This window comes from Onychomys torridus, chromosome 5 (assembly GCF_903995425.1).
Source record: "Onychomys torridus chromosome 5, mOncTor1.1, whole genome shotgun sequence".
NCBI classification, from domain to species: Eukaryota; Metazoa; Chordata; class Mammalia; order Rodentia; family Cricetidae; genus Onychomys; species Onychomys torridus.
The window spans coordinates 45,992,872-46,012,490 of NC_050447.1; positions in this window are offsets into that span (position 1 = coordinate 45,992,872).

Below are 19,619 nucleotides of genomic sequence, written 5' to 3' on the forward strand. Positions count from 1 at the left end.
TAAGTCATAGAATTGAGTTTTAAATCCAGAGTTCAACCTGACCACAGCAACTCTTATAAAGGAAAAACATTTAGTTGAGGTAGCTTATATTTTCAGAGGTTTAGTCCATTATCATCATGTGTGACATGGTGGTGTACAGGCAGATATGGTGCTGAAGAAGGAGCTGAGAGTCCTACATCTTAACCCGAAGGCAATAGAAAGTGGTCTATCTCACTGGGTGTGGCTTGAGCATATATGAGACCTCAAAGCCCACCTCTACCGGTGACATATTTCCTCCAACAAGGCCATATCTACTCCAATAAAGCCACACCTCCTAATAGTGCGACTTCCTTTGGGGGGCATTTTCTTTCAAACCACCATAGTATACCTGCTCCTTCATGTTGGCTGTGATACCTACTGGAAAGGTGAAAAGAAAAGAACCTCCAGAAATGGTGTCCACTTCCTCTTTCACAAAAGTACCTCCATTGACAAACATTAGGTGGCTTCATAGCCTTGCCACCAGGTAGAACTCTTACAGCAAGATAACTGCACTTTCTGTGAGTAAGTAGCTCTTTGAGTCAGGAAGTTAATAACTTATTCCTTGCTGTACCAGGAGGTCACATCCCCCCCCTCAGGCTCTGTAAATAGATGGAGTGATGCAGTGGTTAGATTCTTCTAAACGATGGAGACCCTAACTAAGACATATACTCCCTCTCCAGCCTTCCCCCTCTTTCCTCCTCTTGTGGCTACTCCTGTCTTTTACTGCTTCTGAGTCCTTTGGCCCAGGATGCTGGTGGTTTCCAATATGAATGAACTTTTCACTGGCACATCGAAGCAGGAAGCTGTGCAGACATCTCAGTTTTCATTTCAGGCAGGAATTTCCTACCCCTTCTTGTGGAGGACCCGTTATAGGTGGTGTTCATTAGGATTAATATCTATTGACTGGGGAAATGTAGAATTGATCACAGATAACCACAGATGCCTGAAGAATAAGGAGCAAGGTGTGTGTGTGTGTGTGGTGGTGGGGTGGAACTCATTACAACAGAGACCTGGCAATGCAGAAAATGAAACTGTCATATGACTATGATTGCTGGAAGTGCTAACATCACTCTGTTGTTTGTGCTGCCCCAGAGAGAGATACTGAAGAGCCTTGCTGCACTCAGATGCTCCTGTCTCCCTCTGAAGTGCTTTAGAGGGGAGAGGCCACTCCAGACATGTGAGTATGTTAATAGCAGACAAAGTATGTTAGTTATTGCAATGAAATAGTACACCTCCAAATAAATTCTTAAATTCCCCTGATAGCTGTTGTCTCAGCAATAAAAGCTCCTGGAATGTCCCTTGGTTTTCTTTCCCATTCAGATGCATTAAGCTGGCGGGCTTTTGTACACTTCTTTGGGTCATCTGCTAGATCTCTTGCCTTTGTTCCTCACTTGTTCTGGCCAATGGGAAACACTAATAGGAGACCAGAGAGAAGGGAGAGGTGGGGATGAGTGTCCTTAAATTCTTGGTTCATTTCATCATGGGGCAGAGCTGGGTGCTGCTGAGCCTTACCAGTGCTGTAAATCTGGCTGAGTTCTACTCCCTGGTGTGGCCCTTACCTACCTGTCCATCTCAGAATCATAGATACTTACCTCTTAGCTAATCCTTGTCTGCCTCCACCCCCCGCCAAGCTTGCCCATGTTGTTGTGAAGATTTCTTGTGTTTTATTTGTCATTGTGATATAATACTTGATGGAATGACCTTAAGGGAGAGAATATTGATTTTGGCTCATGGCTTGAGAGGAGTGGTGGTATGGCTTGCTCGCATTTTGGAAGACTAGGAAGGAGAGACCTTGGGCCAGAACCAGAAGTAAGTATCACCTCAAGGTCTTCCCCCAGCTACACACTCCTACTAGTTAGGTCACTGTTCTGAAAGGTCCACAACCTCTCAAGCAATGTCACCAGCTTGGAAGCACGTAATCAAACACAGGAGCCTATGGCAGGCGTAGCTGGGGGACATCTCATTTCCAAACCAGAGGAGTTTTGATACACGTTCAATTCCTTCATGATGTCTGCTTCCAGCTATGATCCCGACTAGCATAGCCATGGCTCTAAGATCACAGGATGGGGCTGGAATCTATGTCTAAACTGAACACAGCAATTAACGTGTGGTATTGCCATCCTGCACCTGACAGGCCCAGAGAACAGGGAGCCGGAAGGCCAAGGTGGAAATAGGGCCATAGGAACATGGAAAGGAAGTTGCTGATGACCTGGTACACCTATTAAAGGAGAGAGAGAGAGAGAGAGAGAGAGAGAGAGAGAGAGAGAGAGAGAGAGAGAGAGAGAAACCAGAGACTCATTCATTTATAGCAACTTGAAGGATACCTTATGAGATGAGTGATGACTTGGACCCATGCATATAAAATTCACTTTCTTAGATGTCCTTAAGACACTAGAATCACTTGTCCCCTTGCCCCTGTACCTTGAGAGGAGGTCCCTTCCAAATGCATCTGACCAGCCATCTTCTCACTTTTCCTTCAGGATCTGAGCTCCTTTGCAGGTTCTTAGAGGGACCTGACCAGTTCCATGCTTCTGTGGTTATCACTAAATAGTTCCCTTTTCCAAGTTCCTTCTACCATGATAATTCTTAGTCTCTCTCTTTTTTATTTCAGATAGGCAGAGTGGCCCAGGAGCCTTACCCATTCTGTTGAAAATGCTTATGGGTTCCCATGGCTTCATTCTATTATTATTCTTCATTTTCTTACTGCTGGAATAGGAAACCTGGCCAGGAGAATTTTTGATCCTACAGATCTGTGCATCTGTGCAAGAATTTAACTTAGAAAATGTGCTTGGTGGAGTGACCACTGACATGCTTATCATTTTAGAGATCCTTTGAGGTACTGAGATCTTTAAAGTCAGTACTCATACTTTGATAATGAGAAAAGAAGCCACCCTGTAAGGAATTCTAAAGATGTTCATTTATTAGAAATGATATAAAACTCTTTATAAAACTTCTTGTACGTCACATAAGGTAAGACACTTCAATGGTAGGTGCACAGGGAGATCCCTGAGGACAGAAAAGGCCCAGTTTATGTTTTGAGTCTTAGGGTAACAGGACATTTTCTCTGTGGTCCCCTAAGCTGACTTAGGAACTACTAGTTACTATATATCAGTACATCATTGTCTGTCTGTTTCTCATGGGGTATGTTGTTGGTCCATGAGGTCACTCCAAGCTTTTGAGGCTTACTAGAAGGATCTACATATTCATAGAGAGTTGTATCTACAGTCGTAACATGTTCTAATGGAAGGTTTACAGAAAAATCAGCTGAGTCAACACATACCTGGGCTAAGGTCTGGAGGAAGCTAAGAAACTTGAAGAATCTCAAATTCTCCCTGTAAAGTCATGTAGGACACTCCTAATTCCTCCAGTGGTGGGCTGTGAAAATGTGTGTAAAATGCTGTCTACCAGGAGGCTTACCAGACCCCGAGAGCCTAGGATTTTCTTTCATTGGGTGCGGCAACTCCAGGCTTTCAGAAGGAAAGCAGGTGTTTGGCATAAACTTATATTTGTTAAAATTTGATTGTCAGCACAGTGATCTCTTCTCAATCCTGGGAACAGTAGGAACTTACCCCAAGTCCAAATTTACAGATCCCAGTCAAAGGCTGACCTTGCAAATGGCTATTTCTCTGCTCTTTGGCTGAGGCAAGCCGCCATGTCTAAGGCAGCGACTCCTCAGGTCTGCACTTCCTTCATCATCACACTAAGTGTTACACTGGTTATCTGTTGCGGAAGGAGGCAGTTGTGCAGTTCCCTAGCAAGGGTGTTCTTCTGGCCCTTGGGCACCCAAAGGACTGGGCTCCATAGCACTGTGGCTTGGACTTGTTTATCCAGTCCCCTCAGCACTGGTTTCTAATCTCAAAAGCGCTGCTAGCAGTTGGCCTCAAGTGAAGGCTGCCCATGCTCTTCTCTCAGCATTCCATCCCAAGGGGCCGGAATTCCACTTCCTAAGATCCATTCCTGCCTCATAAAAGACTTGCCTCTCAGGATTTTTCAAGTATTAAAATGTAGCTCACTGAAGGGTTTCCCACTAAGTAAACTGTCTTTATATTTTGCTCCCCACCCCTACTCTGACCAACCATCCATGGACCCACTTCTGGCTCTCGCCATCTTTGTTAGCCGGAAGCTTATGCCCTGACTTCTCCAGCAGGCCCAACATTTGCTTGGCCAGGTCAGGTGGCCTTTGTGCAGTTCCAGGGCAGCGTGATGATGGGACATTGTTTGCTTAGGCCCCATCTTCATTGGAGACTTTGATTAGTCTTCAAGCCATGGCAGAGGACTTTTGGTTCAACTACAGGAGACCAAGGAGGCTGGCACATCTTGGGGCCAGAGGGCGCAGGGGGCTCTTAGTGTTGAAGGGGTTTGAGGGCATATTTCCCTGTAGCTCCGCATGACTCTCAGAGGTCCACTTTGGGTCCTGGTGGAGGAGACAAGCCTAGCCAGAGAGGTTCAGCTCCTCTGACAGTAAGGCAGCTCCGCTTTCATGCTGAAGATCAGAGTTCTTTCAGAGACTGCCCAGGAGGCTCTCTTGACACAATTTGCTCTAAATTGTTGAGCGAGTGCCCTGCAAATGTCTTTTCAGTTCTCTCTTCAAAGCATTCGTGGTGTTTAGCAACAGCCTCTCTATTTTATAGTCCCCATAGAGACTGTCACTCCTTTCCACTTCCAGTGATGCTGCACAAATCAGGGTACCCTCTCCCCTAACCATGGCCAATCCCTGGTCCCTATAGGTAGCAACCCAAGTAATCATGCCGTGTCCTGATGCCAGGCCTGGACGGTACCTCATCCCTTCAGCCTGGTTCTCAGGTCAGTATGGCAAGCAGAATAATGCCTCCTAAAGTTATCCTCCACATCTGTATTTCTGGAATGAGGACTATGTAGTCTTGTCTGGTAAAGGGTTGATAAAACAGATGGGAGTATGTGAAGGATCTTCTTGGGGAGATCATCCTGCATTACTGGGTGGGGTATAAAAATAATTGCTTTGCACCATTTTGTGAGGGTCTGTGTTGCAGAGGCTTATGTAATGGTGGAAACAGAGGTATGGATATTAGGGGGCTGAGGACCAAAGAATGCAGGCAGCTTGCTGAGTTTAATAGTCATACTTCAGTTACCATGTCTTGAGATGTAGGGGCGGTAGAGGGGGGAGCTGGCCTTTGATTCCAGTTTTAAGACATCATTGTGCCTGAATTGGTAGAGGGTGGTTGAGGGGTAAAATGCATCCTCCTAGGTGACTCACCAGAGGACAGCGCTTAAAAAGCACCTGTGAACTGGTAGCAGCCAACACTTTCAGCAGCTGGGGAGCTAGGGCGAAGAATCCAATCAAGTAGCTCTATTCTGGCATCCTTTGGTCAGGTACAGTTCTAAGGAGACCATCTTGATATGCTAAACCAGACAGATAAGTAAGTATTTAAGCAATGGTGGCTTTTCTGGCCCCTTTCTGCTGGCCTCCAATTTACAGTCCCAGTCTTGCTTGCATCAAAACAACTGGGTGAATTCAGCTGCCTGATAACGCATGACTTGCTGGTTTTGCAAAAGTCAGCTGCTTTCTTGAGTTCTTTCAGTTTGTTTTGGATTGTTCAGGCAACCTTGGCTGGTGATCTTACGGCGAACCTCAGACCGCTGGCATGATCACATTGGAGCAAGAGGCTTGCCTAGGGGACTTTGCCCTGCTCTGGGGCCTCCAAGTCAGTACCTGTGGTCTGTGCATACTAATCTCTTGTTTGTCCCCTGATCTGATCAGCCTGGGAAGTGGGACACCAGCAGTCACCAATGGAGAAGGGGTCCAGCTTTAATTATTTCATCCCTTGGCGGCACAATGAATAAATACATCCTAACCGATGGAAGATGGGATTCTTCGCCGAGCCACATCCTGCCCAGATCCGTAATTTGATACAAAAGCTTCACACAAATTGAAATTAAGATGCATTTTCGATGCTTCCTCCCATCAAAGCAGTTTGCACCAGCTTCTCTCTTTCATGAGTTTGCTATAGAAACGGGGGGGGTGGGAGGAGCGATCAGCTTTGTGGTGTGGTGCCTGTGGATGTGACAGTCTCCCTGCTTGCCAACTGCAGGTAAGAAAATGAAATAAAATGAAAAGCAATCGGAGGCGTAATTATGTTCTCTAAGATGACTTTACACTGCAGAGTGGCCCGGCATATCTGTAAAAGGCACTTCTCCTCTGTTCCTGTTTCCCCTTGGGTATCATAGCCACATTAACCAAGGCAAGGGAGTTCACATCCAGGCTCAGGAGAGTTTGGTTTGTCTCTTTAAGACATGGTGTGCACATACCTCTGATTGTTCTAGCCTTCATTTAATTGCTTTCCTAGAGGCTGCTCCAATTGACAACGACCTCTGACGTGGATGGTGACAGCCTGTTTCTTCACGCCTTTCCTTCACAATGTATCAGGAATCCAGACATTAAATTTTTCTATGTGAGAACTGAAATTGGCATTTTGTTACTATTTGGATTCATTGAGAGGGCAGTCAAGTGCCTTTTTTTTCTTCTTATTGAATCCTTGTATTTATTGTTCTGAAGCCTTAGCCTTACCTTTCCCCAAGGCCTTTCTTCATCCTTTCCTTCCCCATCGGCACACAGCTCCTTCTTCATCTTTCAATGCCTGGGAGAGCCCTCACTCTTGACATTATAGCTGGCCTTGCATCCCGGCCTGCGAAGACTCTGATTGAACTCACTTTTCTTTTTTTCCCTTCGTTTTCCTTCCCTTTAATCTTTATTTCCAAGCACAGCGCTGTGCACCCTGTGGACACAATAAACACGTGCTGATTGACTGTTTTATTTATCTGATTTTTATGGCTTCTTTACTCTGAAGGGCTCCACAGCCTTCATAGTCATTAACTCAATAACCCTCAAACGCTCTAGTGTGGCAGCTGTAATTACTGCCGGGTTTCTGGGATGGTGAAACGGAGAAGCTGAGAGTCTCCATGTTATTGGGAGCCTGGGGGTTGTTGGGGACACCCAGCCCTTTTGTAAGCTCTGGACCACAGGGTATATGGAAGGGTCCTGGTCATATTGGCTGTAGGGTGATGGGTGGGTGGGTGATCACTAGATCTGCCAACATTCCTCTCATTGATGCATGATTGAACAGTCATTGCAGAGGTCAGTTCAAACCTGAGGTCCCTGTCTGGACATGACGTGATGATGGGCAGCAGGAACAGCTAATGTTTATTGTGGTTTTAGGAGGTGGCAGGCCGTGTGCCGTCTGTCTTAGTGTTCAGAGCAATCCTGTGACCTGCCAAAAGGTTAAGTATCTGGGCTGAGACGACAAGAAACCAAGCACTAGGTGGTGGCCCTCAAACACTATGCCCATCTTGCCACCTGTGGAGCATTACAGATGTAAGTGAGCTATCTTAGAATCAGACCATCTCAAAATACCTAGGTGGTGGTGCCTCAGTCCTCGGCAAGGTGCGGGGAAGCAGAGGAAGACAAGGCGGGGTAAAGACAGTGGAGATCAGAGTGACACACCCACAAGCCAATGGGCTTGGAGCAGTGGAAGAGGCAAAGAGGGATTCTCTCTTAGCACCTTAAGTCCCGCTGATGTCTGGGTTTCAGATTCTAACCTTTAGGACTGTGAGAGGATGAAATCCTTCTCTGAAAACATTTTTATGAATATGTATTAACTGTATAAAATAATGGTCATTCTTATTATAATGTGCTCTGATTATTTTCCCACACGTTCTATTTCCCTTTCATATTCTCCTCCACAATTCCCTTTCTATGTGCCTTTCATGTGTCCTGGCCACCTTAGAAAAACAGGTGAGAGTTGTCTTGGGGAGACCAGCTTGCCCTGCTACATAATGATCTGTACAGTTCCACCAAATGGCCTGCAGATGGCACAATTTCATTCTTCCTTATGGTGGAATAAGCAACTTGCTACTTCCCGGTTGATGACCACCAAAGCTGACTGTTGTGGACAGTGCAGATATGAACATAGGTGTGCAGGTATCGCTGTAATAATCTGGCTTTGATTCTTTCGGGCACATACCAGGAACTAGCACATCTGGATCCTGTGGTCTTCAATTTGTGACTTTTTTTTTTTTGTGAACATCCCTACTGCTTTCCACAGTAGCCAGACTTATTTTTATTCTCACCAACAGTGAATCAAACTTCCTTTCCCCTTATTTCCTTGACAACGTTTGTTATTGTGCCTTTGTGATGGCTATCCTGACTAGGCAGAGATGGAGTCTTGGTACAGTTATAATTTGCATTTTCCAGGTGGCTAAAGACATTGAACTTTCTCCCCTGATGTTTGTTTTTAAAACATTTTAAAAGGTTTATTTATTTTTATTTTATATATATGAGTGTTCTGCCTGTATGAATATCTATGTACCACATGTGTGCCTGCTGCTTGCAGAGGTCAGAAGAGGGTGTTGGATCCCCTAGAATTGGAGTTAGGGATGATTGTGAGCCACCATATGCGTGCAGAAATGAAACTGGGTCCTTTGTAATAACAAGTGCTCATGTAACTGCTAAGTCACTATATATTTATTTTTAAACCATTTTTCGTGTGTGTGTGTGTGTGTGTGTGTGTGTGTGTGTGTGTGTACGTACGTACTCAGGGAGGTCAGAAGAAGGTGTCCAATCCCCTGGAGCTGGAGTTACAGGCAGGTATGAGTTGCCTGATATTTGTTCTGACAACTGTGTTGGAATCCCCTGGAACAGGAGCAAGCACTCTTAACCACTGAGCAGTCTCTCCAGGCCCTCAAGTGTTTATTGGCCACTTAAAACTTGTCTGTCCAGTCCATTGCCCATTTAACAACTGAAGTATTTGCTTTTGGTTTTGGTGCTCTCTGTTCAGTATACTAACACACTTTCAGATGCATAGTTGGTAAAAGGTTGGTTTTTTTTTTTGCATATTGTTTGTTTTTCCATTCTATAATCTGCCTCCTCAGTGTCGATTATTTCTTTGGTTGTTGTCCTAGTCAATGTTCTATTGCTATGAAGAGACACCATGGCCATGGCAATTCTTATAAAGAACATTTAATTGAGGCTGGCTTACAGTTTCAGAGATTTAGTCTTGTTGTCATGATGAGAAGCATGGCAGTGCTCAGGCAGACATGGTGCTGGAGAGGTAGCTGAGAGTTCTACATCCAGATAAGCAGGCAGCAGGAAGAGAGGGAGAACTGGGTCTGGCTTGAGCATCTAAAACCTCAAAGCCCACCCCCAGTGACACACTTCCTCCAACAAGGCCACACCCACTCCAACAAGGCCACACCTCTTAACAGTGCCACTCCCTAATAACCATTCAAATCTCAGAGCCCATTCTTATTCAAACCACCACAGTTATATAGAGGTTTTAAAAAATTTAATGACATCTCATCTGTTAATTCTTGTTCTTATTTCCTAAACTCCTGGAGTCCTGTCCAGACTCTAGCTTTCAGCATCTAGATACTGAAGTGTTTCTTTTATGTTTTTCTCTAGTAGTTTTGAAGTTTGGGGTCTTACATTAAGGTCTTGGGTCATTTTTGAGTTGGTTTTTATGTAAGGTTGGGGGAGGGCTCTCATTTCGTGCATCTACAGGCGACTCCCCAGTTTCTCCAGCGTCCTTTGTTGACCTTTCTCTGTGGCATGTTTTTGACTGTGGCTGTGTGTGCTTGTTTATATTCTGAACGGCCTCCGGGTCTCTATGCCATTCTGTTTCTGTTACGCTGGCTCTGTAGTATAATTTGAAGTTAGATACAATACTTCCATTATTGCTACTATTTTTCTCTGGGCTATTTAGAATTATTTGGGCTTCTACATGAATACTGGGATTTTTTTTTTTCTATTTCTATGAAGAAAACACCAATGAAATTTGGATGGGTATTGAATTGACTCTGTACATCTTTTTAGTAATTTTGACAATATTTATTCTGCTGGTTCATAACCATGGGAGGTCTTTCTATCTTCTAATGTCTCTTTAAATGTCTTTGTGTCTTATGATTTTCATTGGAGAGGTCTTCTCCGTGCTTGGTTAGGTTTGTGCCTAGAAATTTTACTTGTTGAGGCTTTTGTGAATGGAATTTCCCTCCTGACTCCTTTTCAACCAGTTTCTTATTGATGTATAGAGAAAAAAATCTACTGCTTTGTATCTGTTGATTTTATATCCCTCTACTTGGCTCAGAATGCTTCCATGGCGATGTTGTTTTAAATCTCCAGTTGGTGGCAATCTGCGATGTCACTACTGCATTAAGCTGGAGCCTGAATGGTCTGAATTCCATGTGTCCACCCTTAACCATGACATTATATGGTGGGCACATGGCTGCCATCTCTGAGCTTTCCCTTGCTTGTATAAATGGAGAGTATTGAGCCTCCTCCAGAGCAGTGGTTTGAGAATTGATTGTGACAAAGAGAAGAAGAACTCTCACTGACTGTTAGCTCCTCTTGTTCTTAGGATTGCTGCTTCTGCTGAGCAACCTTAAGAACAACTACCAGTTACATTACGATTCATAACAGTAGCAAAACTATAGTAATGAAGTAGCAATGAAAATCATTTTATGGTGGGGGGGTGCCAATTATACCCAGGGGCCGAGTCACCAGCTTGTGGCTGTACTGGCCCCATAGGGAGGATGCTTTCCAAAATCTTATGCCAGAACAGTCACCATTCTGGGTAGTTGGTATTAGGGCAACTATCTTGCAAGTATAGGTGGTTTTCTTTGGTGGTTACCTACAAATTAGGTATTTCCATTTTGTTCTGTATCTCCCTTCATTTTATTTGTTTATTTTTAAAAGATTTATTTATTTATTATGTACACAGAAGAGGGCGCCAGATCTCATTACAGATGGTTGTGAGCCACCATGTGGTTGCTGGGAATTGAACTCAGGACCTCTGGAAGAGCAGTTGGTGCTTTTAGCCTCTGAGCCATCTCTCCAGCCCTCGTTTTATTTTTGAAAAACTAACATCCTACCCTCACTGCTGACTTTATGCTTTGTAACTGTCAAAGAGTTAACCGTACTTTTGACCAGTGGTTCTCAACCTCCCTAATACTGTGACCCTATAATACAGTTCTTCATGTTGTGGTGACCCCCCCCACCATAAAATGATTTTCATTGCTACTTCATTACTATAGTTTTGCTACTGTTATGAATCGTAATGTAACTGTCTTGTGTTTTCTGGTGGTCTTAGGTGACCCCTGTAAAAAGACCATTTGATTCCCAAAGGGGTCATGATGCACAGGTTGAGAAAGCCAGTTTTGGTGGTATGTGCAGAGGTTCAGGGTGCCCAGGTTGTAGTGCAAGGGAATTATTTAGCTCAGTGAGAGGATCAGTATCAGCACAGAGCAAAAGTACAAGGGTCTGTGTGGAGAGAACGTCCCAGGGTCCACTCACACAGGGGACACTTAAGTCCCTCAGCAACAGATTGAGACAATATGTTTAAAATACTGCCGGCCAGGGAGGCTCACTGTAGACTGAGCATGCCAGGTTTTTACTGGATTATGCAGGCACCCTCTGCCTGGCATATAACAAAATTCCACCCTGCTGAAGGAAAACGAGTGTCCAACATAAACTGTTTCAATTGCACGAGTTTCTGCGTGAAGCTATCCTCATCAGTCAAGGAAGATGGAGCCCTTGTGAGAGTCAGATCCCCGGATACTGGCCAAGCTCAGAGCTTGCAAATAGGCCTTTCTAAGCACAGCAGCATCGAGTGGCTAATGCTAACTCTGCAGAGCACTATGAAAGCTAATCTTTGTAGACATTATTTTATCTAATTACTGCAAAAACATTACTCAGTCGATAGATTTATCATTCACAATTTGGAGATCTCGGGGAGTTTAAGATCTCATCCAGGGTCATCCTGGGTAGATTCAGTCCCAAATGGATAGTAAACACGATGCACTGAAAGCCTATGCAGGACGGGAGGGGTGGTGGGAGAAGAGGAGAGTTGGATCCAAGTGTCTCTGCTGTGGCAATCCCAATGGCATCAGTGGCTTCTAACAACCAACTCCCTCTTCCACTTAAGTGCATGTCTCTTCACGTTCACTGGGGGGCTCTCTGTATTGTCCTCACTGAGTGATGCAGTTGCTAGAGTAGCCACTGTTCAGTGCGAGGGCAGGAGGAAGAGGCAAGTGGCAAATTGTATGTGGACTTTTAAAGCTTTCTCTCTGAAGTGTGACATCCATAGCTTCCATTGGCCCAGGCAAGTCACGTGACCTTGCCTAGCTTCAGCCTGGCAGGGAATTGTAGTCCTCCTGGGAGTCCTCACCTCCAGAGTAGCATGAATGGCAGCATAGAGGCTACACAGGCTCAGCTTCAGGCTGTTGCATCTTCCCTCTGAAACGTCCCCCTACATACGCATGGTCCAGCTACCTCAGATATCCTGCACTGGTGGATATGAATTTCCTTTAGCACCTGGAGGGTGGAGGCCTCATACTGGCTCCCTTTGCCCTCCACTGACCTCACACCTTGACAAAGATTAGTATCGTTGGATTACTGTATCACCACTCCCCTCTTCCATTCTGGCTATAATGGAGCCAGAGAGAAGACCTCCCTGCTTGATGGGCTATCTAAATCCCTGGCAATACTGACTAGACATCTGAAACCTCGGGTTCCTTACAAAAGAATTCCAGGGGTATATTTATTAACAAGCATGGGTTTCGACAGATTTTCATGTTCTTCCTTTTTGGCAGGGCATGCAGGGATCGCCTGCCAGTTTCTGACAGTCTTGTCACTAGGTGTTAAGTGAAAAACATCATCAGCCGGTCTATTGATAGGTTCAAGTGACAGTGTGTGTTGCCAGTCTCAGCCAAGAATCACTTCTGACAATTTTTCTCTTCATCCTTGCGCCTGGGCAGGGATATTGCCCCACCTCCTTTTCTCAGGAGTTGAGGCTGTAGTCATATTAAGACTGTGTGTGTGTGTGTGTGTGTGTGTGTGTGTGTGTGTGTGTGTGTGTAGCTGCAAGCTTGAGACTTCTGGAAGAATTAAGCTGGGCATATGGCTTGTAGCAGGCTGCCTGTATATGGAGATGGCCTCGCTAGCTCTGTGCCAAGCCAGGCTGTTGAAACCGCTGTGCTGGGTCCATGTGAGGATAGGGGTTCCAGGCGTAGTTGTTGATTAGTGTTTACAGCAGCTACCAAAATGAATGGCAAGGCTGGCTCCTCCGGTGGGGGCTGTTGGGCTGGCAGACCCCTCCCTGCATCCTCCTGCTGCTTGTCCTCTGGTTTTCAGCCTGCAGGTCAGATGGACACCCCCACTCCTCACACAGTGGTCAAGATCATTCCCTCTGCTCCCTCCAATCGGTTCTCTATCAAAGAGTTAGAAAGATCTTTTCAGAATGCAAAGCTGATCATCTGAAATCACAATAATAAATATTTAAACTTAAAAAGAAACCTCCAATAGATCCCCACTGATGTTAAAATACAAAATAAAATTCTCGCTGTAGCCTTCAGAGTCTTGTTCTACCCTCCTGCCTGCCTCATATTTCTCATTATTCAAATTTCACTACCCCCTCGTGGCTCTGCCCCTGGCCCAAATTTTTCTTCATTCATGAGACTTTGCCCACACCCTTCCCTGTACCCCCAGTTTCTTCCTCCAAGTTCTGCAGGTCCAAACCTTCTCTGCATATTAGAGTCACCAGACCTTCAGAGCAAAGATCCTACAAATACCAAGGCTTGCCCTCCACCAAAGATTGAAATTCCAAGGGCCGAGAAAGTCCTGGGAAACAGTATTCTGTGTGTTCACAAATCCTGATTTCTTTCGACCTTGAGAAATCCTGACTTGATAGTTCTTATATATCCTTAGGTCTTGGCTCAGGGTCCCTTCTTGCAGAAGGAGCCTTCTCTGATATTCCAGACAAGGACAGATTCTTCCTATATTATTGAAGAATCATCTCCTTGTTGTCTATTACAGAACTTAAACATCAGAACTTTAGCAGTAACTGTGAGATGATTGGATTAGCATCTCTTTTAAGGCTCTTCAGGGCCAGGATTGTATCTTATTCCACTTGACATTGTAACTCCAGTGCTGCTACTGTACCCAGTGCCCAGTAGGAGGTCCACACAAATTGGCAAAGTAACTGGGTGAATTTTGGAGACCTCCTGTGCTCTTTGGAGGTTGCCCAACTAATCTTATATAAATTTTGAGGATGTCAGATTGATTTTGATATTGCTTCTATCTAAGGACTACTGCTGCTTATGCTACTGATGAGAACTCCAGAACAATCTTCTTAGAGATGAAAGGCAGTCTCAGACTGGGTGGACCAGAGTATGTGATGGCATGGAGTGGAAATTTTAGTCCTCAGAGGCAGATGATGTGTGAGTCTATCCATCACAGATGGATGTGGAAGGAATGTTCTAGTATAGAGGAGCCATGGCTGTACTCAAACAGCCCATGGATTGAGCATCTAATAAACTCCACTATCTTAGGAAGGGAAACTGGGCTCCAAACTGGAAAAGAATCAGATCAAATGTAGGTTGGAACCATTGACCCTAGAAGACGGGTAGAGCTATTTATATGGGTAAAGCTTAAACTTTGAAGTAAAGCCCTTTTCTTTATCTGGAAAAATGACACAAGGCTTTTCAAAGAGGTAGTTGTGGTTGGTTACATATGACAAAAATCATATTGTAAGTATGTGTCAGAGCAGTACATTGTACTCTCTAAATATGTGCAGTTATTAATTTGCAATTAAAAAGAAAACAATAAAAATTTCTTCTGGAATAAACTTGTTTAATGTTCTGCTTTCAAAAAAATCAGTGGTCCTTTTTACAAACTTGAGCTAGAAATATAATGGAATTAAAGCAAATTTTCAAAAAATAAAGAAGGAAGAGAGGGAGGGAAGAGGAAGAAAGGATGTCTGGACCCAGCATAGCTTTGCTGAGAATCAAGCTCACCTGGCAACATTATTTCATTTTCTAGTAAGGTTTTTAGTTGTAAAGTTCATACTGAAAATGTAACATACTTTGATATCAGCCCAGTGTTAGGAAATGTTTCCTATGATGTGCTTTTCAAATGAAATGATGATGATCAAATTACTCTAAAGAATAGCCCATTTGGCCAAGAACCAGAGACTTGGTAGTCATAGGCCATAGGGGAGAACTTACTATTACTCTGCTAAATGTACATAGTATTCAACTGACTCCTAAGGACTTATGTTTACACCCATAGAGCAGTGTGCCTTTCAGCTTTCATCAGAGAAGCTTCTTTTTACAGCAGATGTTGATTAACACAGAGACCCACAACTGCATCGGAGTGCAGAGAATAAGCTGTTGCAGAGTGTTCAGCCCTAGACATCTGTCTTAGTTACTTTTCCATTGCTGTGCTAAGACACCATAACCAAGGCAAATTCTAGAAGAAACGATTTACTGGGGCTTACAGTTTTAGAAGACAAGTTTATGACCATCATGGCAGAGAGTACAGCAGCAGGGAGGCAGACAGATATGGCGCTGGAGCAGTAACTGAGAGATTACATCTTGATTCCCAAGCAGGAGGCAGAGAGAGTTCTAATGGGAAATGGCATGGACTTTTATAATCTAGAAGTCTAGCCTCACTGACATACCTCCTCCAATGAGGCTGTACTTCCAAATCTTTCCCAGTTTCACCAACTGGGGATCAAATACTGAAACATATATGCCTATGTGGGCTGTTCTCATTCAAACCAACATAACACCTGTATCATGCCACCTCTTCCCAAGACTCAAGGATCTTTGAGGGAGAAGGGTCAGAAGGATTGTAAGTGCCAGAGACAGCAGGTGAGTACAACCTAACCGTGTTTTCTGGATACCACAGCAGCCTTTTCTGCCGGCACAAGTAAGCACATGATCAAAGCAGGTGAAATCTCGGCATGGAGTAGGGAGAGCTGAGGAGCTATTGACAGCTGAAGGCTGTTTGAAGAGGGAGAGTCAGTTTTCTTCAGGAATGTGAGCCCAGGGAGACTACCCATAGTCCAGTAGATGCAGTAGCTAGCCCTACACCTGTGCATATAATGGCAACACTAGGTGTAGTCTGCGGCTTTAAAACGGGGGGGGGGGGAGAGAGAGAGAGAGAGAGAGAGAGAGAGAGAGAGAGAGAGAGAGAGAGAGAGAGAGAGAGAACATGTACATGAAGGAATATTTGTGAGGGAATAATGGTAATAGGGACAGAAGGAACTGGAAGGGATGAAATGGGTGTTTAACTTCATCAAAACACATGATGGGCATGTATGAGATTCCAATAGCTTCTGTTATGGGACGTACCACATCCTTGCACTGACTTCTAACTTCCCTGTATACGTCCCCTTTACTTCTTTCTCTGTACGGACCTTCCAGGTGCCTCCCAATGTGACATCTCTACATGTATGTCAATTCTCAGATCCAGACATCAGACTTGCATTTTTCTGCACTTACAAAGCCACTTTCTAGCTGTAAGTTCTGTTTATCTCTCAATTTAGTCAGAATACCTCCCTATGTCTCCTCCTCACCACACGTTACAGCAGCCTCCAGGCTGCAGTTTGTCTAGTTTTTAGTTTTGTTTCCTGGTAGGATAGAGAAAAGTTACATACACACCCTCAACCACCATCACCACGTATTACCACCACCACCTTCCACAGTATAACCGCCACCATCAACTTCAACACCAACAGCATCTCCACCACCACTGTCAACACCATCTTCGCTACCACATCCCACTGCTTCTGTTACCATGACCTTCACCATCTCTGCCATCCCCACTGTCTTCAACACCATGATCACCACCGATACCATCCTCATCACCACCGTTCCTACTGTGTCCACCACTGACATCCATCATCCCCACCATTACCATGTTTCCAAATCATCATCTTCTGAAGTGCCTGGTATGGCAACAACAGATGACCAACACAGAGCAGACACCACTGAGATATTTGCTCCCAGTTTATTCCTTTATTGAACCATCATCACCAAATTAGTGAGTGTTGTACTTCCTTTGCCCCCTGCCCCGCCCACCACCCAAGGGACAAAGTCAAGTCTCAGAGAAGCCTCATCTTCCATTTGTGTTGTGTGGGTGATACAGTTAGTGATCTCAGAGCACTACAGACACTCTGCTGGGGAGCCCAGCCTCTCCACCAGCACTCTCCATAAAGCACCTTGTGGATGACACTTAACTGCTCTGACCGTTCATCTTCGTTATCAACTTGACAGGGTTTAGAGTCCCTCTGGAGATGCTCTTCAGGGCATGTCTGTGAGAGTGTGTGCAGAAAGGATTAACGGAGGTTGGCACACTCATTCTGAACATGGGTGACATCTTCTCATGAACCCAGAGCTCAGACTGAATAGAAAGGGGGTAAAGGAGAAAAGTCAGCTGAGATTCAGCCTTCTCCACTCACTGTGTCATGACCTGTGAACATGTGAGAGGTCCTAGCCATAGGCACTGGCCGTTGGGAATGTTGCCATGCCTTCCCTGGCAGAATAGACTGGATCTCTTACAGCGTGGGTCAGAATGAGCTGTTCTTTTTAACTTGCTTTTGTCAGTATTTGTCCAGAGTACACTCTTGTTCCTCAAGGGCCTCACACTCTTAGCTTGTGGGCTACACAGGGCACCTGGGCAGATGTTCAGGGAGCTTACAGGTGCTGCAACTAGACTTGCTGCTGTTTCTTAGGGCTGAGATCCTCCTCTGAGTTACCCTTCGACATTTGGGGCTGAGCACCGGCCCGTTACCCAAATACTCTACAGAAGCATGCTGATTCTAAGTTAGTGCTGTTGCGGCTACTCCTTTATTGTTAACTAGTTTGGATTTCATCCCTTTTCCCACAAAGTATATCCCTGTAACTGCTTGCAGAAGAGTTGCCTGGAGACAGATTTAAAACTTACTCTAAACACGTTTTAGGGCCTTGCACAGACCACCTGAACCAGAGTCTGGGAATGGGGCTAGGTCATGTGCTTTTAAGATATACTCAGCAGTTACTTTACCATTCTAAGGTGGGAGGCATGCTGTGACCTCTTCCAAAGCTGAGATTCTGTGATGATATTTTCTCATTTTGTCTACAAAGAGAGCAAAGGAAGCCATGGTCATTCTGGGAATATGTTTCTGCCAGCATTGGATTTCCCGAACTCTATATTCCATTGTATTGTTTTGGTTATAATTTTCCTCAAAGCCTTTGTGGGGAGAGCCGAGCTATATATAAATCAATACAAATTAATAAAATTAAGCTATACTGTTCCCCTAAGTAACCAGACAATAGAAGCCTCCATAACGTAGCTGCTCTCGTGGCTACTAAAACTTTGACCCTGCATTGACCAGAAGATGTCTAGAAGAGGCAAGATGGCATTGCAGGGCCAGAGTGTTCTTAAGTACCAGGGGGTCAAGCCATGTAAAGTAAATTACTTCCCCACACTGTGTAGTCTTCCTGGAATGGCCAGATGTGAGCTTGGCGTCACATAGTGCTCACTTAGAAACCGACAGACCTGGGCTTGTGTTCAGCCATTGCAGCTTAGGAGAGGTAAGTGCCACTTCTGGGCTTCTTTCTGCATCCGGGACATGGCTCAAGGGGTTTGTAAGGATCAGCAACAATGCATCCCTAATGTTCTATCTCATATCTGGCCCCCAGTTGCTCCTTTTAACATGTATATTTCTCTTGCCCTTTAATTGTCTATTATTAACATGATGAGAAATTAGAATTTGCATTAGCTCTGGTTAACAGCCCCATCCCCTTGAAATGTCCCTCAACTGACTTCCAACAATACATTACCTATCTGCCACAGGCCTTGTAATTGGATCCGTGAATTTTAAAAATAAATCTGTAAGGTAGACTGCAAAATCACCCCACTACTTTTCATAATTCCTTTTAATGCAACTTTGCAATTTCTCTCCGTCAGATATGGGGTCTGTCTTCCTAGGTCTGGGAAACGTGGGAAGCCAGGTGGTCCATGACTTGGTTTGGCCCCTTAGATGGGATGGAAATGATTCTGTGCTGGCTCTGAGCTTAGGCCTGTGCTGTTAAACCAAGAAACCTGCTGCTCCCTTCCAGAAGATAACATTTGGCAGTCAGCACTGGGTACTGTACAGGGTCTGGGCTTTCAAATTCGAATGCTGAGTTCCAGTTGCTGTTCATTTTGAGAACACATCTTTGAGCCTGGGGAAGTTTCCTGGAGATAGTATTGAGTTCCAGAAAAGCAGGCATTTCCCAGCTATGAAGACCGGAGACTGAGGCTTTTGTCCGGCAGAGTGATGGATACACTGAAATGAACCGCCAGTTAGTCAGCAGGTGCCTGGCAGGGATGCTTGCAGCTGAACTGAATCCATCCACCTTCTTCAACATTTGGAGTTTCTACCTGTCCTGTGCCAGGTGGATGCAGGAGTGAGCATCCCTGACCTCCCCGTCAGAGCGCACACGTTGCACATGGCAGCAGATGGGTATGTAATCTCAGTGTGTGATACATGTCACTGTGTGTGTGCATGCTCACAGTGACTAGAGAGGGTGGGAGGGGCCAGATAAACCAGGTTAATTAAGCTTCATATGGAGCGGAGTACAGTGGCGGTACACAGTGCTTTGTCAGTCAGAGCTGAAATATCATCCCTTCCCTGTACTACCTGTGTGCTCTTAGGCAAGCTGCCTTACTTCTGTGAGCCTTGATTTCCCATTGGGGAAGCAGGGATAATGGCAGTACTTAACTCGTGGGCTTATGTAACAGCCGTTTGGGTAATGTCTATGTACTG